The sequence below is a fragment of the Eublepharis macularius genome, chromosome 7 (genome assembly GCF_028583425.1).
Source record: "Eublepharis macularius isolate TG4126 chromosome 7, MPM_Emac_v1.0, whole genome shotgun sequence".
NCBI classification, from domain to species: domain Eukaryota; kingdom Metazoa; phylum Chordata; class Lepidosauria; order Squamata; family Eublepharidae; genus Eublepharis; species Eublepharis macularius.
This window is the reverse complement of record NC_072796.1, coordinates 113,527,979-113,547,677: the sequence shown is the minus strand read 5'-3', so window position 1 is coordinate 113,547,677 and position 19,699 is coordinate 113,527,979. Positions and strand designations below refer to the sequence as shown.

Below are 19,699 nucleotides of genomic sequence, written 5' to 3'. Positions count from 1 at the left end.
GGCTTGCGACAGGCTTCCCCCACCCCACATGCCTTCAAGTGTGGTGAGTGCATGTAACGCCAGCTACCCCTCCCGTTCCTTGTCTGCCCAGTTACAGTGTAGTAAAAGAGCGACTGTCGCCCGCAGCAGGCGCTTGTCTCCTCTGCCTGTTGGGCAACTCTGAGCTGGTCTTAACACCCACCGGAAGAGAGGGGTGTGTGTGTGTGTGTGTGTGTGTGTGTACACACATGCAGACACATGGAGGATGGAGAAAGCAGGAGAGAGCCAAGATTGCTTCTTAAATAAGCTAGGGGCCTTATTACTGGCACACAATGGAAGCATTTCTTTACTTCGAGATTCAGGTCTGCTGTTTGAAGAAGCTGCACAAATGATTGGCTGCTCTGGTCCAAAGGGAATGTTGAATTCCTAGTGCTTTCAATGCACAAAGGTTATCTTTGACAGCTAGTAAGGAACTCCTGCATTAAACATAGCTTGAGATGGAGCTTAAATTTGTGTGTTCTCTCCTCCCCCTCTCCTTAAGAAACCAATTTAACTGCATTATAAAATAGCCCTAGAGTTAGCAACAATAGGTTCTGAAGCTTCAAGAAGTAATGCTTTAGTTTAGAGAGCAAACAGTGTTTGGGGAAAGGGCACAGTGCTCATTTTCTGTATGATTTTTTTGACACATCTTCTGGAATATGACATATTTTTGGTTAGTAAGTGGGTTAAACCTACTGCCACTGTGCTTGGGTGTTTCATGACACAATAAAATTTCAAGTAAGTTGGCTACAAATTATAGCTTAGTTGATGCTGATTTTCTTTTAACATGTTGAGATGTTGTCTTAAAATTAGAACACCTAAGTTGTTCTGTTTGCACCGGAGGATATTATAATTTAAATTGTGGACTATGATGAATCTGGGTCAAATAGCAATTATACCTGAAGAGTTGGAAAGTAATTCTTATGGTGCACTTTGACGGATGCATTTATTTAACTGATACATATTGGGTTAGAGAGCTGCAATTTCCATAACATTTTTTCCTTTAGCTTAAAAATTTAGATTTTTTGGAAATTGTTTATTTCAGTTACAGAACTACAGTGGAAGCTCATGTTTTAGTTGAATCCTTTATGTATAGACATGTACAATATTTCAGTGAATGCTTGTTCAGGAGTACAGATTTTATTGAGTTTAATGGGGCTTATTCCCAGTCACATGTAAACAGTATATTCTGGGTATGTTCTGCAAGTCAGAAGCTTGGTTTGCATAATAAAAATATTTACCTGTGCATTATTTTAAAATATCAGTTTTATACTGGCTCCCACCCTTCCTTATGTCCTGAGGGGGGAAATGAACAGAGAAGGGGTTTTAACTTGTTAATTTAGAAAATTGAGTATTTCCTTGATAAAATGGCGTATGACCATAACACATGTCTTATGAAAAATTTATAATAAGTTATGAGAATAAAGTTAGGTGAATTTTTTTTATAGAATGGGGGAAATTTAAAATCAAATTTAGGTGGAATTAAAGGGGATCTGATAGGATAAGAGTAGTCTATTGATAATGATAGAAATGTAATGATAGAGAATAAGCTAGAACTTTGCCTTTAATTATAGGAACAAAAGTAACATTGAGTTAATGATAAGAAATAAAGGAGTCATAGTGCTGTTGGAAGTCAACATAGAAAAGAGGGGAGGGGGAGGGGTGGGTTACATATATCAATATATGGAGAAAACGTGTTGTAAAATGATTGGTAGATTGTATGTTAACCCATCCAATAAAAATATTTTTTTTAAAAAAATTATAATCAGTTGGTAAGGATTGTTTTGATATATATTAGAACGAATGACATTTTATTGTGCTTCATATAGTATTTGTAGACCTGTATGATAGTGCCAGTTCAATAATGACTAGTAATGTAGAATTCAGATATCATTTGTGTATGAAAAAATGGCTATTTATATAATAGTTCCTTTAAATGAGAGAGTCACTTAGCAAAAATAAACAAGCACTTGCCCAAAGAGTATATAGATAGGGGAGTATATATACTAATCATTCCAGGAAATAACAGAGTGTTACATTGCCCTCTGCCCCTTTAAATGTGAAATTTTTGTACATGTAGAAGCTATGGAAAAATTGCTTGCAGGGGGATGCTGAGGGAAGAACAGACATTTTGGAGAGAATAGAAAATGCAGATTTTGTAGTGAAGAAAGTTACTTGGACAGAAATGTCTGAAATAGTCATAATAGGACTAGCAGCATGTTTTGATATAGTTAAACTTTGCAATCTAGAAAATATTGAACTCTGCAATTGTATATTATAATATGCATTACATATAGATTGTGGAAACAATTAGTTGCATTTAATCAATAAACATGCTTGAAAAAACATTATGTATGTCCGCAGTATACACAGGAATTACCACAGTAGTTGTTGGTTCTTCCATTAAAACCTTCATACTACATATTTTGAGTAAAATGTTACCTTAAAAACATTTTCTCATTGCAAATGAGAAAATATGTAACAGACAGCATCAGGTGAAGAGGTAAGCCCTGAGATTGGTCCTTCTCCTGGCCTGAGCTCCCTTCATATAGCTTTGGGTGACCTCTTGCCCAGAGGCCTTTTGACTGGATCGGATAAATGGTTGATCAGGCAGTAGCCCAGCAACTAGCAACAGAGAGCAGTAGTAGGAAGTGACAGAAATCCTCCTCATAATCACCTACCATCCCAGTATATAATGCTGGGAGAAGATCCAAGAAGCATCTGATCCAATTTAAAATATGCTATCATTTGCCAGTATTGCCCTTCCATTACCTACATTGGACAAACAGGTCAGTTCTTATTATGTGACAGTAAATTAACACAAATTTGACTCTTAAAAAAAATTCAGAAACTGGGAGAGGAACATTTTAATTTTCCTATATCCACAGTTATACATATTAAAGACACTGTTGTACAAACGTGAAAAGTTTAAAGGAAGTGCTGAATTAAACCTCATCAAAAGATTAAACACAACTTTCCATCCAGGCCTAAATAGAAACTAGGATTTCCTAACTCACTAAAGTTGGTAACAGGTCAGCATAAGCCAACTTTTAGTTAAATTTATGGGTTCTTATTACATTATAGTGGTACTTTATGCTGTATCACACTGTATTCCTTGCCTTGTTGCTTCACACTGAAATTTGTGGGAAGGGACTTGTTTGTAGACTTTTGATTTATCTCTCTGTAATTCAATCCCATAAGAGGACAAAATCTGTGACCTCTCACATCAAGTATAAAACCGTTACAGTCCCTTACACATGGACTCATTTGGGATTATTTTTATGAAAAAGTGAGGTCTGCCTTGGGAAGTATATGTTGAAATAAGTTTTGATTAGTCTTCAAGGTTCCCTTGATTTCCATTTCATTTGGCTGGCCAGCCATTGAACAGGCATCCAAGACCACCCTGATAGCAGGGGACCCACCATCCACTAGTGGCACAGCTAGTAGGGGCAATTTAGCTTCACTATCATAATAAGAGGTTTCTGATTTGGGCTCAATAAAAGATTTAGAGGAAGCTCCACAGGCCTAATTCCAGTTTAAACCCAGTGAGGTCAAATAAGTTTTCCTCAGATTGAAAGCAAAGAAGAAGGTAGTTCCATCCCCTGAGTTCTCTTAATCTGTCAAGAAAAATTGGGCAAAGCCATTATCAAATGACTTAGAGCTGGTCTTCTGTGCTTTTCTCTGAGAGTAGTCTTGATCATGTTCAGACTCCAGTTGTGGATGCCTTAGTATGTACCCTGGTGTCAGGGGCAGTGGTGGCTAAGGATTGGGTGACCTTCCTGAGAGACCTGCAGAAGTAAGTTTGCCCTTCATAAACCTCATGAGGCAGTGGAACTGAACATCAGTTGATACTTCTCCTTTTGCCTGAGGAAATGATCATGTGAACAAGCTGTTAGCTTTAATCTCTTCTGAGGACTGGAGAGTGAGCAATTGGATCCAACAGTTGGTACCCACTTTATATTTGAAGAAAGTGCATATGGTTGGCAGGTGGTTCCCAACTTAAACAGCTGTTGCTGGATCTGAAGGGTGGGTAAGTTTTGAGCCTTGCTGAGCTGTGGGCCTCATTTCAAAGGTGGAAGCAAAGTTCCAACGTCCTCTACCCTTCTTCGCATCCTCTGTGTTCTTATCTCAGCATCAGGACAACTGTCAGGAGAAAGGCAAACTGATTGCTGAGAAGAGAGTAAACCACCACCCCAAAAAGAGTAAAGTGGCCATAGTGCAGTACTCTGCTTTCTCCACAGTAAGCTGGTTCTCCTCTAGCTGCCCTGGCAATCTCTCTCTCATCTTAGTTGCTGTGCCTCATGCTGAAGAGAGAACAGGAAGGCAGAGAGGGAAGCTCTCACCCTCACTTTAATAGTTACATCTTATTGTGTGCATGATTGGTGAGGTGACCCATAGGACATGAAGTAGTCATGTGGCTCTTTTGGTTGCTAGTAATTGGAAATGTGGCACTTTGAGCTGCAAAGTGAGTACCACTGCCCTAGAAAGTCAAAGGTGGGCTTTTCTCATATATCCTGGTCTACGCATATTTTGCAGAGATAAAGTGGTTCTCCAAAACTATTTTTATTCCTACCAAAATGGAGAGAGGGTGTTTTATTCCAAACAAATTTTTTCTGCCCTCCCTTTGCAAACCTCTACATCCTCTGGAGGAGTCGCATATGATTGCTCACAGTTCTTAAAATTTACATTAACGGAACTGCAGCCATCAGAATCTTTGTCCTTCCATTTGATGATCTGGGTCAAGAACGGCTCTAAGTCATAATTGATTAGGTGCTTAAGGGATTGTATCTTATTAGCCTGCCCAGTGTAAGGTAAGCAGTTGCCTGTGTGCATTGCATTGTACACATGCCAAGTTATTTCAGCAGCTTTCAACCTGCAGGCTTCTATTGAAGAAGTATATAAGACAATGACATCACCTTGAATGTTAATCTGTCATCATGAAGTGGATACTCTTAGCCTAGATGATTATGATGGTCAAATCTAGGTTGCTCCAACAGGTCGTTTAATTAAACATTCAGGCCAGCGTGCCATTTAACAAAACATTCAGCCATGTGCACAGCTAGGGAGTCCTATCTAGATGAGGTGTCCAGTAGCAATAACCTATCAATCAGGATGCTTTCCTACTGTGAGTGAAACAGAAAATTGAGCTTACTGTAGTATTCCTTCTACTTAGAGGTAATGAGACTGCCCTGCCCTGCCCTGCCCTGCCCTGCCCTTTTGAGGGTAGGGAATGTGAGTGCTGTCACACACAACTATAATTCTGTGCTCTGTTTTCTAGTATTCTGTTAAGCAAGCAAAGTCAGTCTTTCAAAGCATTCTAGATAAAATTCTCAGAAGGGTGTACAGCTTGCTGATAAATACCAAGCAGATTTAAGCCCCACAGCACAATAAATAAAAAAATGTATAAATAAATAGAACGTAAAGCTTTTATAGTCAGCTTTATAAGAATAAAATAGTGTTCCTTTTGCTTTCTTTAAAGTAGTGCATATCCAACAGCCAGAAGCTGTTGGATATGCATAGGAGAGGCTCAAATTATCTGTGTTCTTCCTAGCCACCATATTGGCATCCTTTTGTCTAGTCTTGCTTAACATCCTCAAATTGGAACTTAACACCATGTCTCTTGAGAGGTATTACACTATATAGCATATCTCAATTTTTAATAATTCAGTTTAACTGTCAGTCTTAGTTCTTGGTGAACTCCAAACAGTAAGCTAGTGTGTTTTAATTTATTTATTCAGATTTGTATTCCACCCTCCCCACGAGCTGGCTCAGGGCGGATAACAACATATTAAAAATACAATTAAAAAAATTAATGTACATTAAAAACAACACATTTAAAACAAGATGGTGGACAGCCTTCACAGGGAGGGTTAAGATTTATACACCCCTTTTTCCAGGCCGGCGGAGGCCCAGCCTCAGTCATATGCCTGGCGAAACAACTCTGTTTTGCAGGCCTGGCGAAAAGATAGTAGGTCCTGCTGGGCCCTGATTTCAACAGACAGAGCGTTCTACCAGGTGGGAGCCAGGACTGAAAAGGCCCTGGCTCTAGCCGAGGCTAGGCGGGCCTCCTTCGGGCCAGGGACCACCAACAGCTGTTTGTCCCCTGATCAGAGTGTCCTCTGGGGAATATATATTAACCTTATTCTTTCCGTCTGTATTAGAACACAAGTAGGTTCCACAATTTAACACTCTAGCTTTCTTCTTGATATTACCTGGCTTGCAGAATGCTGTCTGGATCTATTGAACTTCTCCATTGCTCATACAGTCAGTCACCTGAGAACACATCAGATCAGTAGCACTCACTCTGTGGCTCATTAGCAATCACCAACAACCAAAAGAGCTACATGACCATTGTATGCCAAGTGTGCCACCCCAAACACACAATAATATAAATATTAATATTCATTGTCAGTCTTCTGTGCAATCCTATGTGGGACTGTGCTCGTGCAGGCGTGCTGATACGGCAAGATTTTAAAGCTAAAATACGCTAGGGGGCGCTTGCCTACCCAGTGCACATGCGCGGTGTTTTCCGCCGAACATGCAACTGAGAGATGGCTCCCCCTCTACCCTCAGTTCTTCGCCCCCGGCTAGGAAGGTTCACGCTTTTCATCTACTTTGTTTTGTAAGTGAAAGGAGAAAAAGATAAGTGTTAAAATGGCTGATAAAGGTTTATTTAAATGCTGTTTTACTTACACTACTAAAATGACCAGAATGGATGGCTGTTCTCTGTCTGGAGTGCTTAGAGGACGTGCATAATGTTCAGACCTGTGAACATTGCCGCAAATTCACCCTGAAGGCACAGGCTGAGAGGGCCACTAGGCTGAAGGTGCTCCTCTGGGGGAAAGTTATGAGAGCTTCTGATATTACAAAGACCTCTTTCCCTTCAGCGGGAAGCAGAGACCAGATGGTACCGCAAGCACAAATTTCGACCTTGAAAATTGTCCCCCCCCCCCCCCGCTCAGAGTTGGCATCCCTCAAGCCACTCGGCTGTCTCAGTTCCAATGGCATCAGATCCGTCTCATACTCAAAACTGACCACTTGAGACCCAAAGCCTCACTGAGGTCCCTCAGATCTGACATCCACCTGCTAAGTCACCTTCAAGATCGGAGCTTGTTCTGGCTCCGACAACGAAGTCAGAAAAGAAATGCCCAGAGTTGACTTCGACCAAACTACCATCGGATCCAAAGAGCGTGACTTTGAAGCAGATGGACTCGAGATTCTTGGAACCGAACTGCTTCGACCTGAAAGACTCGGATCCAAGACTGCGTTCTCAGATAAGATCTACACCAGAGGGTGTCAAGCGCTGGCTGAAGTAGTCAAGCCTCCGAAGAAGAAGGCTAAGACTAAGAGACACATAGAGAGGCATGTTGAACAGCCTGATGTCATTGTTATTGACAAACCTCGGACCCCTTCTCTTCACTCCAGATCCCCCTCATACATTTCTGCCGAGAGCGCCAAAATAGAGGAAGGGTTCACTGCTGAGCTACCCTGTGTGGGTGAATATGATGAGAGACAACCTTGTTGTGCACATGAGTGCAGAGATTGGCCACAGCACACTTCTCAGCCTAGACAAGGACTGGAGTTGGGGAGATCATATAGGAGCCAATCTGTGACATTGACCTTTGAAAGTTTTGACAGCGGGGACTGAGGTGCAGTACAAAACCCCTCATTCATCTGTGTGTTACCATACCTTTGAACAGGAGATAGATCCAGAGGAGTTAGCCATGTTAGTCTGTAGTAGCAAAATCAAAAAGAGTTCAGTAGCACCTTTAAGACTAACCAACTTTATTGTAGCATAAGCTTTCGAGAATCACAGTTCTCTTCGTCAGATGCATCAGTGCTCTTCGTCAGATGCATCTGACGAAGAGAACTGTGATTCTCAAAAGCTTATGCTACAATAAAGTTGGTTAATCCTAAAGGTTTTACTGGACTCTTTTTGATTTTGAACAGGAGAGACAAGTCCCAGTCCTGCTTCCTACTTCCTACTTCCTACTGAGTCTGATGGTCTCCACCACTGCAGTCACACCTATGGCTAGACTCCATGTGCATAAATTACAATTGTTGTTTTCAGATGTTCACAATTGTTAGGTACATGGACAGGACAAGAAATATACTATTCCTAGGGAGATTCTCAGAGCCTTTGAGTGGTGGAATAATGACGACCACCTATTTAAGTGTGTAGACTTTGGGTCTCCACAGATACAAGAGACTAACTACTGATGCCTCAACAGCGAGCTGGGGTGCTCGCTGTGGCCTCCTTAAGACTCATGGCTTATGGTCTAGAGATGAAAGGGACTTGCACATAAATGTCTTAGAACTGAGAAGGATTTGTTGTACCCTTATTGCTTTATCAGATACAGTGAAGCAAAAGAGGGTCCAGGTTCTGACCGACAATTCCACCACTATGTTTTATTTAAACAAACAAGGAGGCACCACTTCCAGAGTATTATGCGAAGAGGCCATTCTCATCTGGGACTAGGCTCTGGAGAGACGAATCGCCCTCCAAGCAGTACACATCCCAGGGACTGCAAATGTAGTTGCAGAAAGGTGAGCAGACTGCACATGGAGAACCATGCATGGACACGAGATGACGAATATCTGGAAGAAGTGTTTCGGAAATGGGGACATCCTGAAATAGATCTGTGTGCAAGATAAGGGAATCAGAAAACACCGAGATTTTGCTCAAGGGGAGGTGTGGGCAAAAACTCCCTAGGAGACGCTTTTCAGCTGACTTGGAGACGAAAACTCTTTTACGCCTTTCCCCCTATTTCTTTGATTGCCAGAACTGTCAGCAAGATACAGAGAGACAGACCAGACATAATCCTAATAACATCTTACTGGCCCAGACAACCCTGGTACCAGCATGTACAAAGGTTCTCCAAAGGTTCTCTGTTTCACTTCGGATTGGAATCAGACCTGCTCAGCCATATGGGGGTATGGTATCACAACCTACCCAGACTGAAACTAACAGCTTGGCTCATACTGGGACAGGACAACTCTCAGACAGAATAGCAGAGGTTGGTCCTCAATCCTAGACAAGAAAACACTAGGAAATCATATGGTTTTAAGGGGACAGATTTGCCAGATGGGCCTACAAAGGGAAAGATCCTTTTGAATGCACGCTATCCCAAATTTTAGATTTCTTATTAGCACTCAGAGAATGAGGGCCTATCCAGTTCATCAGTTAATGTGTATTTAGCAGCCATTTCAACTTTCCGCTCCAGAATAGATGGGAAGACAGCCTTTTCTCAGCACATCTCTAAGTCATTCCTTAGGGGGTTGCAGAATCTCTTCCACCAATCAAGCAAATTGTATCTCAATGGTCACGTCACTTAGTGTTAGCCAAACTATGTCCCCTCCTTTTCACCCCCTAGCTAGTTGCTCTTTAAAATTTTTATCTTTGAAAGTTTCCTTTTTGGTGGCCATTACATCTACTAGAAGGATGAGTGAGATAGCAGCCCTCAGATCCATCCCTCCTTTTCTCAAGGTGCATCAGGGTAAAGTGGTACTTCGCCCATGTGTTAGGTTCAGACCTAAGGTTGCTACGTTTTTTCACCTGTCTCAGGACATAGTGCTCCCCGTGTTTTTTCCATCCCCTTCCAGTAAGTCAGAAAAGGCACTACACATGCTTGATGTACACAGGGCATTATTTTATTTAAATCGCACATCATCATTTAGAAAGGACAAACAACTGTTTATTTGTTATGTGGGGCCCAGGAAGGGTAAAGGAGCTACAGCTCAGTCTGTAGTTAGATGGGTTACACTTACAATTAAGGAATATTATATAGCAGCACATTTATCTTGTCCATTGGAAGTGAAAGCATACATGATGAGATCTTAGGCTTCTTCTGCAGCTTGGATAAGAGGAGTGCCTCTCCATGATATCTTCAATACGGCAACGTGGTTGTCCGCAGACACCTTTGCGAAGCATTATGCCCTGAACATGATGGAGAGAGGCAGCCGTGGTACAGGTGGTCCTCCACTTCCTTTTTCGGTAAGAACACACCCACCTCCAGGTAAGAAGTTTGTTAGTCTCCCATGTGGGACTGCATAAAAGACAGACAATGAAAACAGTTGTGCTTACTGTATCACTTGTTCATTGACTTCTTCTGTGCAGGCATACATACCCTCCCAACTGTCCCGCTGTGCCTGAACTATACTTACCTTGGGCTGGTGACTCAGGAGAATTGAGGGTGGAGGGGGTGCCGCCTCCTGGTGGCATGTTTGGCAGGAAATGCTACGCATGCACACTGAGTAGGTGAGTGCCCCCTAGCGGATTTTAGCTTTAAAACTTTGCCGTATTGGCAGACCTGCATGTGCGCAGTCCCATGGGTGCCTGCACAGAAGACGTCAATGAACAACAGTTACAGTAAGTGCAACTCTTGTTTTCATCATCATCATCAATTTATTCTGCTTATATGACTATAGGCCTTAAGCATAATTAGACATGATGAAAATCAAATACAATACAGTCACCAAATAGCAATATATTAAAAATGCAAGATCTACCATGTAAAAGGTGAATGATGTAATAGTACTTTACAAAATAGATAAAAAATAAATCCATATAGTTATTAATATTAATATTAATATTAAATATATATCTAACTATGTATCTGAATGGAAGAAGGGGAATTTTTCCCCGTCTGCCTTCTTATTTCCTCAACGCGAGGCACAGCAGCTTAGGTGAAAGAATGAGGTGGCCAGGGTGCCCAGAGGAGGGCCAGCTGGCTATAGAAAAGAGGGAGCAAACCACCACTACCCCATTGTGGCTTGCTTGCTCTCTTTTTGGCAGCTGCCTAGGTGCTGGAATGAGAGCACAGGGCTACAAAGAAGGGTGGTACAGCTGGAGAGGAGGGGCCCTTGACTTCCATTCCTGGCTCACAGCTTACCTGTTTACCGGTCTCTGTGATGGTGGCTGTTGCAAGATGTGAACTACCTATCAGCTACAAGCTCTATCAGGCAATGGCCTTCCAAAATTTTCTGAAACATGAACTGGGTGCCATATGGGGGAACAGTGCTTAGAAGAGCCTTGGGTGTCTCCTAAGTTATTGAGTGAGTATCACTGCACCAAACATGGGTACTTTGCAAGGTGATCCCCAAGTCCTTCTGAAAATCTTGCCTGCTGTTACTGATCTTATTGAAGAACCCCAGGGCTGTATAGAACAGTGGATCGTCTTTGTCCTTCTGTGCAGACACACATTGGGACTGCGCACGCTCAGGCCGGCCACGGAGAGATTTTTCTAGCTTTAAATCTGTTAAAGGGGACGCTCGCCCACTCTGTGCCTGCGCAGTAGCGTTCCCACCAAAACGCGGTTGCTAGGGCGAGCGTCCCCGACATTCCCTCAGTTCTTCTTTCGCCACCGTCGAGAGAGGTTCTTTTCTAGTGATCCGATTGATATCATATTTGTCTGAAAATGTCTGTCTTCTCTCTTTAAGAAATGCCAACGCTGTGGCACCAAGATGACCCAATCTGATGGCCATGATCTCTGCCTTTTCTGTCTTGGCAAGGGTCATAATGTTCCCTGTTGTTCCATTTGCCAAGGATTTACACCGAAGGCGAGAAATAATAGGGATGCCTGTCTAAAAGCGTTCCTATGGGAATCTAACCTTCTGCCTCCTAAGGCGCAACCGGGAAAGCAGTCTGGGGAGAAATCCCAGTCTCCTGATCCTACGCCTTTGCCTGCAGCCTCGAGATCTTCGGATCCAACCAAGCCCCCTTTGGTTCCAGCCAAGTCTCCGTCCCGACCCGACAAGTGAACCAGGGTCCCATGCGAAGAAACGTTCTTCTTTGGAACTGACTGCTGCTGTTCGGGCTTCTTTGGAGCCTGTGCCGAAGAAGGCAAAGGCTAAGACGAAGCATGGGAAGCGCTCAACGTCGACTGCTAAGAGTGATCGGGGCCGATCCTCTCCTCTGCCTACCATTCCGGAGGAGGAAGTCTTGGAGCTTCTCCACACGCCCTTGCCTCCTTGCACTCCGATCCTGCAGAATGGCGATGTTGACTTCCCCACGGTTCCGGACCTGACGGACCCAGTCCTCTCTTTTGAGCAATCCCTGCCTCCGGATCCTGCTCTCCTTGGTATGTCGGTTCCGACTGGACGGCCGTCGGTTCCATTTCATCCAGTGCAGCTGCCTCAGCAACCTGCTATGGTGCTTCCATCAACGCGCTTCATTGGGGTCCACTTTGACTCCCTGCAAGGCAGGGCATTTCTCCCCCAGGATAGGTTGCGAAGGTTGTGTTCTTTGGCACAATTTTTCATATCCTACCGTTATCAGTCGGCCCTTATGATCCAGACCTTGTTAGGGCTGATGGCTTCAACCACATCAGCATTCCACGAGCAGATTGACAGCAAAACTGTCTTTGCTCTTTACCTTTCCAAACAATTTCTGAAGGAGTTGTTTAAGACCTACCCCCCTAGGCTCCCTCCCGTTCCCCAATGGAGCTTGCCCCTGGTGCTCTTGCAGCTGATGCTCCCACCCTTTGAGCCACTTGCATCTTGTCCCTTGTCCTTCTTGACGTTAAAGGTGGCATTTTTGGTAGCCATCATGTCCTCTAGGCAAGTCGGTAAACTTACTGCTCTATGCATTGACCCTCCATTTTTGCAATTTTTTCCCCAAAAGGTGATATTGCACACTAGTATTGAGTTCCAACCCAAGGCGATGTCAAAATTTCACTTGCAACAGAAGGTAGTGCTTCCAGTGTTTTTTCCAAACCCCACCTCACCTGCAGAACAAGTACTACACACCTTGGATCTCAAACGGGTTTTATTGTACTATTTACATAGAACAAAGGGCTTTAGGAAATCATCTGCCCTGTTTGTAAGTTACACTGGCACACGCAAAGGGTTGTCGGTGTCCTCTCAATCTCTGTCTTGCTGGATTGTCTCTGCGATTAAACTGTGTTATCGACAGACTGGCACTCAGTATCCCTTTTTGGTGAGGGCCCATTCCACTCGAGCGCAGGCTGCTTCCACTGCCTTCCTGCAAGGAATTCCTCTTCGAGACGTCTGCCAAGCTGCGACCTGGTCTTCTCCCGATACTTTCATCAGGCATTATTCTGTGGATGTAAATGCAAGAAGAGAATCAGCAGTTGGAACAGCTGTCTTACAGTCCTTGGTCAATTGATCACTCACACCCGCCCCTGTTAAGTGAGTAGCTTGCTATACTCCCAGTGTGGGGCTGCACAGAAGGACAAAGACGAAAAACAGTGTTTCTAACCTGTAACTGTTGTTCGTTGAGTGTCTTCTGTGCAGACACACATTCCCTCCCACCTGCCCTGCTGTGAGTGTTTTTAATTAGCCTGGTTTCTGCTCTCCGGCGGCTCAGGTGAACTGAGGGAATCTCGGGGACGCTCGCCCTAGCAACTGCGTTTTGGCAGGAATGCTACTGCGCAGGCGCAGAGTGGGCGAGTGTCCCCTTTAACAGATTTAAAGCTAGAAAAATCCGCGGCCGGCCTGCGCGTGTGCAGTCCCAATGTGTGTCTGCACAGAAGACACTCAACGAACAACAGTTACAGGTAAGAAACACTGTTTTTCACAATCGGAGCAGAGGTTTCATAACAATTACAAATAATTCATCTTCTGTCAGTCCCCATGTTCATCTGCAAGTGTGACATGCCATCACCTGCTGCTCCTACCTGCCCTGGATCTGTGATCTTTGGCATGCTAGTACTAATGTTTGGCACCTTAGGCACTCTGTGTTTCTCCTGGTCTTCGATTCCCCCTGCCTAATAGCAAGTAAATGTCAGTCCCTGGCAGTTAGGTCCCTCAAGTTCTCCACAGTTAACACACAGGTGTTCCAGTTGAAGCAACTTTATTAGAGTTCCATACAGTTCAAGGTGTTCATACAAAGGTAGCAATTGGCAGAAGTGACTATTCAAAAAGGGGCATTACTAATTATAGGGAAACTTCCCACCTTTTGAGTCCGTTGACAGTCTGGCGCAAAACCCCCAAAGAGTTGCATGGGAACTGATTAGTTTAGGCTAGACATAGTACAGAATGAAATCATCTCTGACTCTGAGAAAAGATACATCGCTTGCTGCCCGCAGCTTACATCCACGGACACTTACCATAGAAGTGAAAGTAAATACTTTCAACAGATAACAGTCAACCCCCACTGGTCCAGTACATTACATGTTAGCAGTTATCACACTCTCAGATGATTTATACAGTATACAGAATACAACTTTAGCAAACAGTTATGATCAGCACAAAATGCAAAACACATTAATAGCAGGTATGCAGGCATACATGACAGTAAATAAAATTTACTTCTAGCCATACATTTGCAATTCTTTTATGTTCTTAAAACTTACTGTAAATAATAAACAGAATACCTGTCGATGGTTGTTGTGGGTTTTCCGGGCTGTATTGCCGTGGTCTTGGCATTGTAGTTCCTGACGTTTCGCCAGCAGCTGTGGCTGGTATCTTCAGAGGTGTAGCACCAAAAGACAGAGGTCTCTCAGTGTCACAGTGACACTGCCCTCTCCAAGTCCACAGTGACACTGTGACACTGAGAGATCTCTGTCTTTTGGTGCTACACCTCTGAAGATGCCAGCCACAGCTGCTGGCGAAACGTCAGGAACTACAATGCCAAGACCACGGCAATACAGCCCGGAAAACCCACAACAACCATCGTTCTCCGGCCGTGAAAGCCTTCGACAATACATACTTTGGAGAAAGTGGGCCTTTTGTCTCTATCATGATGGAACCCCAATTTTTTGATAGTGCTTGGTGGAACATAAGAATAAGTTGAGAATCACTAGTCTAGAACATGATTTGATAGTAATTAGCTTCAGCTAATGCTTGATAAACTGAAGTTCTTGCCCTTAAAACTTGCTTGCTTGAGTCTGTCAAACACAATTTTTTTCCAGCCTGTATTAATAGTGAAACAACTATTGCCTGGGATTTTTTAATTGCAGAAATGCAAGCATGATGATTTACTGCAAATGGAATATGCTACATTTGTGTAGGCCCTGCTTAGTGCATTTGGAACTGGCTCCTTCTTCTAATATCAAGTATCTTTTTATTGTTTTCCCTTGTTAAGCATCCTCAGTGGTATGTTATGTTGTTGCTGTGTTTCCAGGATAAGCATCCTCAGTGGTTAAAGAGTTATGATCATCTGATATTTTTTAGGCATGGCTTCTAAGACTACATTTGTCTTGTTACAGAAATATTAAACATTGACTTCTTAACATTAATACTGAATACTTCTTTAAAATTCAAGATTGTGTTGTGATAGAGATAATCCTGTTTTTGTAGACACATAAGCAGGCTTTGAATTTTCTCCAGTTCTCATGCCCTCACAGCAGCCAACATATACCGTAGAGATACTTTTTTTCAAAAACCTACCTTGTGGCAGAAGAGGCTGCTGTTAAGGGAACGCGGAGTTGTACGTGTCATTGGATTGAGGCTATGTGCTGATATATGAGAGTAACTATAAACTGAATAAAGGCGTATGGCTAAAAGAATTGATTTTTTTTTTAAGACAGGTCTTGAGCAACTGATGTAAAGTGAATGTCTGTGAATGTACAGTCCCCGTTCCCCCCTTAAAACCTGAGTAGAGACAAAGTTGTGTGAACTAGATTTTCTTCCTTGTTCATGCATACTCTAAATAGTTACCTCTGTATTTTCTCTGCAGGGCAAACTCTCTGACCAGGTTTACAACTATCCAGAGGGTTTAGGAGAAGTGCTTTATCGAGAACAGTTCGACTTCAACGCTGAGCCACCTTGGGAACCTAGCTGATGATAGTAGGGTTCCATCTCCTAACTTGTCCATGTAAGTACATCTCCTTCCCCCCTCCATTGTTTTAGTTTTGTACTAGAGAGAGCTAGTTGTCTAAACAAAAAGTGATTTATTGCGAATCATTGCCAAATGACAAAGAATTTTCCTCGTGTAGGAAAATTGCTTCCAAGGCGTGAAGTGCTGTTCATTTTACAAAGCATAGTATCTTAACTAATGTAGATAATTTAACTTTTTATTGGACAAAAGTTGTGTCAGATATAAACAAGGTTGAAATAACACCCCCCAAACATCTTATTCCAACTTTTGATAGATTTTAAATATATTTTCCTTGTTTAACAGTACAAGATGGACACAAATGATGCTACTTTTCAACACTCCATTAGAAAGTAGAACTTAAATAAGATCCTAAACTCACTATATTTATGAGATGAGTACAAGATATGGCAAATTTGAAAAACTGAAAAAGAATGGTTTATAACCTCCCATAAACAAACACGACTCCCTGCTTTATTAAATTCTTAATTCTAAAAAGTTTGTGAATAAGCCATGTCTGTATATCTCCTAGCTTTCAGTTATCTGATAATATTGAAGAACAAGGTCAAAGGTGATAGTCCAGAAGTAACTTGATATTTACATTTATATCAAAATTGTAAGCTCACCTTAAGGGGAAGAAGATTGCATTGCCAGTTGCTTTCTGTAACATCAAACACCCTAACAAGTTCTTCCTTTCTGCTTGTTGCATATTTATACCCAGCCGTTCTGATTTTGAAAATCATTTGAGTTCTTTGCTGGAAGACTATGGATAGATTCAGATGTACTAGCAAACTATAGTTTGTGAAGTGAATAGTTCAGGTGGGTCCTTGGTCTTGAATGCTACCTCCCCTCATGTGAAATCACATAATTTTCTTTCAGTCTGATAGCAAAGCACAGTTTTTCATTGCATTTCAATCAGAAAACTCTGGTTTGTGTTCTCCCTCCAAACTAGGATTAAACTGGAAGTTAGAATCCTGGTTTACCGGGAAAGGGCAGATCATAATTTGCCAGTTTGAGAGTAAAAGCCAACAGTTTCCCATAAAATTTTCTACTTAGATCATAGTTTACTGTTACATTTAAACCTAGTCTCCGTTTTTACTCTAAACTTGATATGTTGCAAGTCATTCTTCACTTGCATATAGAAAAAGGAAGCATTTCAAAGAGATGGGCAGCATGGAGCATGATCCCTAACTCTGTTACCGTGCACTGACGCTTCTTATTAGTGTAGGTAGTGGAACCCTGGCAAGCCAGGCATATTTGGGGTCTGAGATTCTGTGATCCAGTAGCTGTGCAACCTCCACTGGAGCTGATGTTAACTGATAAAAGCAGTTGACACTTGGAAGCTGGTGTAAATGCTTTCAATGACCCCAGAAATATTGATTGTGCAGCCATGTGACAGCCTGGTGTTGGGATTTGCTTGAGCTTAGCTACCTATACTGTGCACTGGGGCACAGTACAGCTGCCTTTGTGATTTCCATCCATAGTTGTAAAAACAAGAGAGAGTCTGCCTTTAAAAAAAATCCTAATTTCAGACAACACAGATCTGATCTACAGCCAGATACTATGAACAAACTCTAGTGTTTGTGACAAAATGGAGTCTGGTGTGTTCTGAGATGTGTGCACTCCCCCATCCCCTTGTGTGTGGAATGAAGACTGAAGGCTGAGATGTAAGGTTTAGGAAGGCTCTTGTTTTGCATTCCGAAGCAAGGGTCACTGGAGAGTGGGGAGGAAAGGGCCAGGTTTTCTGGCTAGCCCCAACATACAGGGGCACTTGGTTTAGGAAGTCTTTGATCTCATCCAAATCAGAATGCTTCAGCAAATCAGGGTTTGCTTTGTAGCATGCTAATCACAATTCCAAAACAGAATTAAACTATAAGCAAGAAACAATCTCCAATTTGTTGCTCCAGTTTGGACATCATAACAAACTGAGACTAGATGAAAGAATTTCTGAACTAGGAAGGCCTCGATCTCTGCCCCACACATGAGAGGGAATATACAAGTCTGAGAATAAAGCAAGCTCATTCTTTCTCAACATGAACAAACCAGAGTCTATACATCGTTTGAATACGGCCCGAGAATAAATACTCATTTGAAGTTTCGATCTGACAGTGTTCCTTACCTGAAGTCATCACATTGAGATGATCCAAAGTTTAACTGAATCTCTTAAACAGTATAAAGAACTTAATCAAAAGAATAGAGATTAGTCTCTTCTATAGAGATTACTCTCTTCTCAATTCTTTTTTCTTGTCTAAACTTTTCTTATTATAAGTCAGTCTGTTGTGCTGGAAACATGTTGCCACTGCCTAGGAGTAATTGGTACTTGAATTGGATTTTAAGTACCATTTGCTGTTTTGGGAGCCAAGTTTTGACTGACCAGTAGAAGGGAATGCAATAAATACAACTATTGGTGCAGCTGCTTCCGGTATCGCTGTGTGTTTGCTGTCTTCACATTGTCAGAGATGGTCTCCTATCTGAACAAAGCTGACTTCAAAGCACAACTTTGACTGGTGAGGCAAGTTTGAGAATCTACTCAACTTCAATGGCTTTGTGACAAACTGCCCTTGGAATGGCAGGCAGTTTACTCATAATGGATGGCACAACCTTTCTCGTAATGTTTGTAAGAGCGTCTAGGCATTCTAGCTTTTCTTTCATGGCAAGATCTGTTCTCCCAAGCATTGAGCTCAAATATTTTAGATTAGTCATACTCTGTAAATTGACCCTTAAGCCACTTCATACAAGTGTCCATTAGCAAATATGCTTGCATTTCAGGTGTGACTAAGCTCAGAAGAGCCTTAACAACGCCCAGGTTGAGTGCATATGTGTGCGCTGAATAGAAGTGTCCTAGTGTTCTGTTATAAAATTTATTGAGGAAAAAGTCAATTAAACATAATGAGAGTCTGTGGAACAGTATTAATTAAAGTTGGCTTGCCTGGGTGTATGTTTAAATTCCCATTAAATCTTTTTCTGCCTCCTGTTTCCAGCTTCACCTGTTGGCTATGAAACCAACAACTTCAGCCTTTCTCCTCTGGTCTCCTTGTTGTCCCTACTTCCTCCTTATGGCTGCAAACACCCTTCTGGGTCAACCAGTTACTGAGGGGTGGTGCTCACATGCTTTCTTCCCTTGTGGAGGATGGCTTCAGATAGCTCTGCCTTTATTACTACTTTTTCCTCCTGTCATGAAAAATAACCAAGGCAGTTTACCATGGGAGAAGTTTAAAAGAGCAATGTAGCCATGTAAATAACCGTATTAAATAACCACAAAATAAATTGAGCTTCGAAATGTTTTGCCTGCCCTTCAGCCAGCAGATTAGAAACATAGTGGTTGAGAGCTTGGGGTGCCTCCCTCCTTTTTTTGGTCAGTGCACTCTAGAATTTTAAGGTATATATATTTCTACGCAAATCAATACATTAATAAGTTTGGCGGCTACATATACTTTTATTAGCTATAACATATACTTTTAATAAGTATATATTGTTTATATGTTTATATGTTTAATAATACTTTTAATACTTTTAATAATACTTATTAATAATTAATAAGTTTGGTGGCTACATATACTTTTATTAGCTATATATTGTATTCAATATAGTAAAAGTGGAGTTAACAGGTATGCTGGACTGCAGATGGAGGAGTGGGCTCCGCATCCCAGCTATGGGCACCACTGACGTGCATGGCTGCTGAGGGAGTGACACCCTGGCTGTGAAGTGCTCCCTGCCCCTCTACTGCTTGTCTCATGTGAGAAAAGGTGGAGCAAAGGCAGGGAATGCTTCTTGGCCATGGGCACCACCTGCTTGTGCTTCTGCCCTGCCTTGACCTCCACTGCCTGCTTTCATGCAAGAGTGGGCAGCAGAAGACCAGGCAGGGCATCCCTGTCTAGTCTCGGCCATGGCTGCCACAGCAGT

The 19,699-nt window shown here is 42.3% G+C and overlaps 1 protein-coding gene across 1 annotated transcript in view; it reads left to right on the top strand.

Moving 5' to 3' along the window:
* The window catches only part of AZIN1 (antizyme inhibitor 1), a 40,902-nt gene that overhangs the window by 4,057 nt on the left and 17,146 nt on the right, over nucleotides 1-19,699 (top strand). Inside the window, exon 2 of the mRNA XM_054984493.1 lies at nucleotides 15,659-15,796. The gene's annotated coding sequence lies outside the window, so the exon portion shown is untranslated. The remainder of the gene's footprint in view (nucleotides 1-15,658; nucleotides 15,797-19,699) is intronic.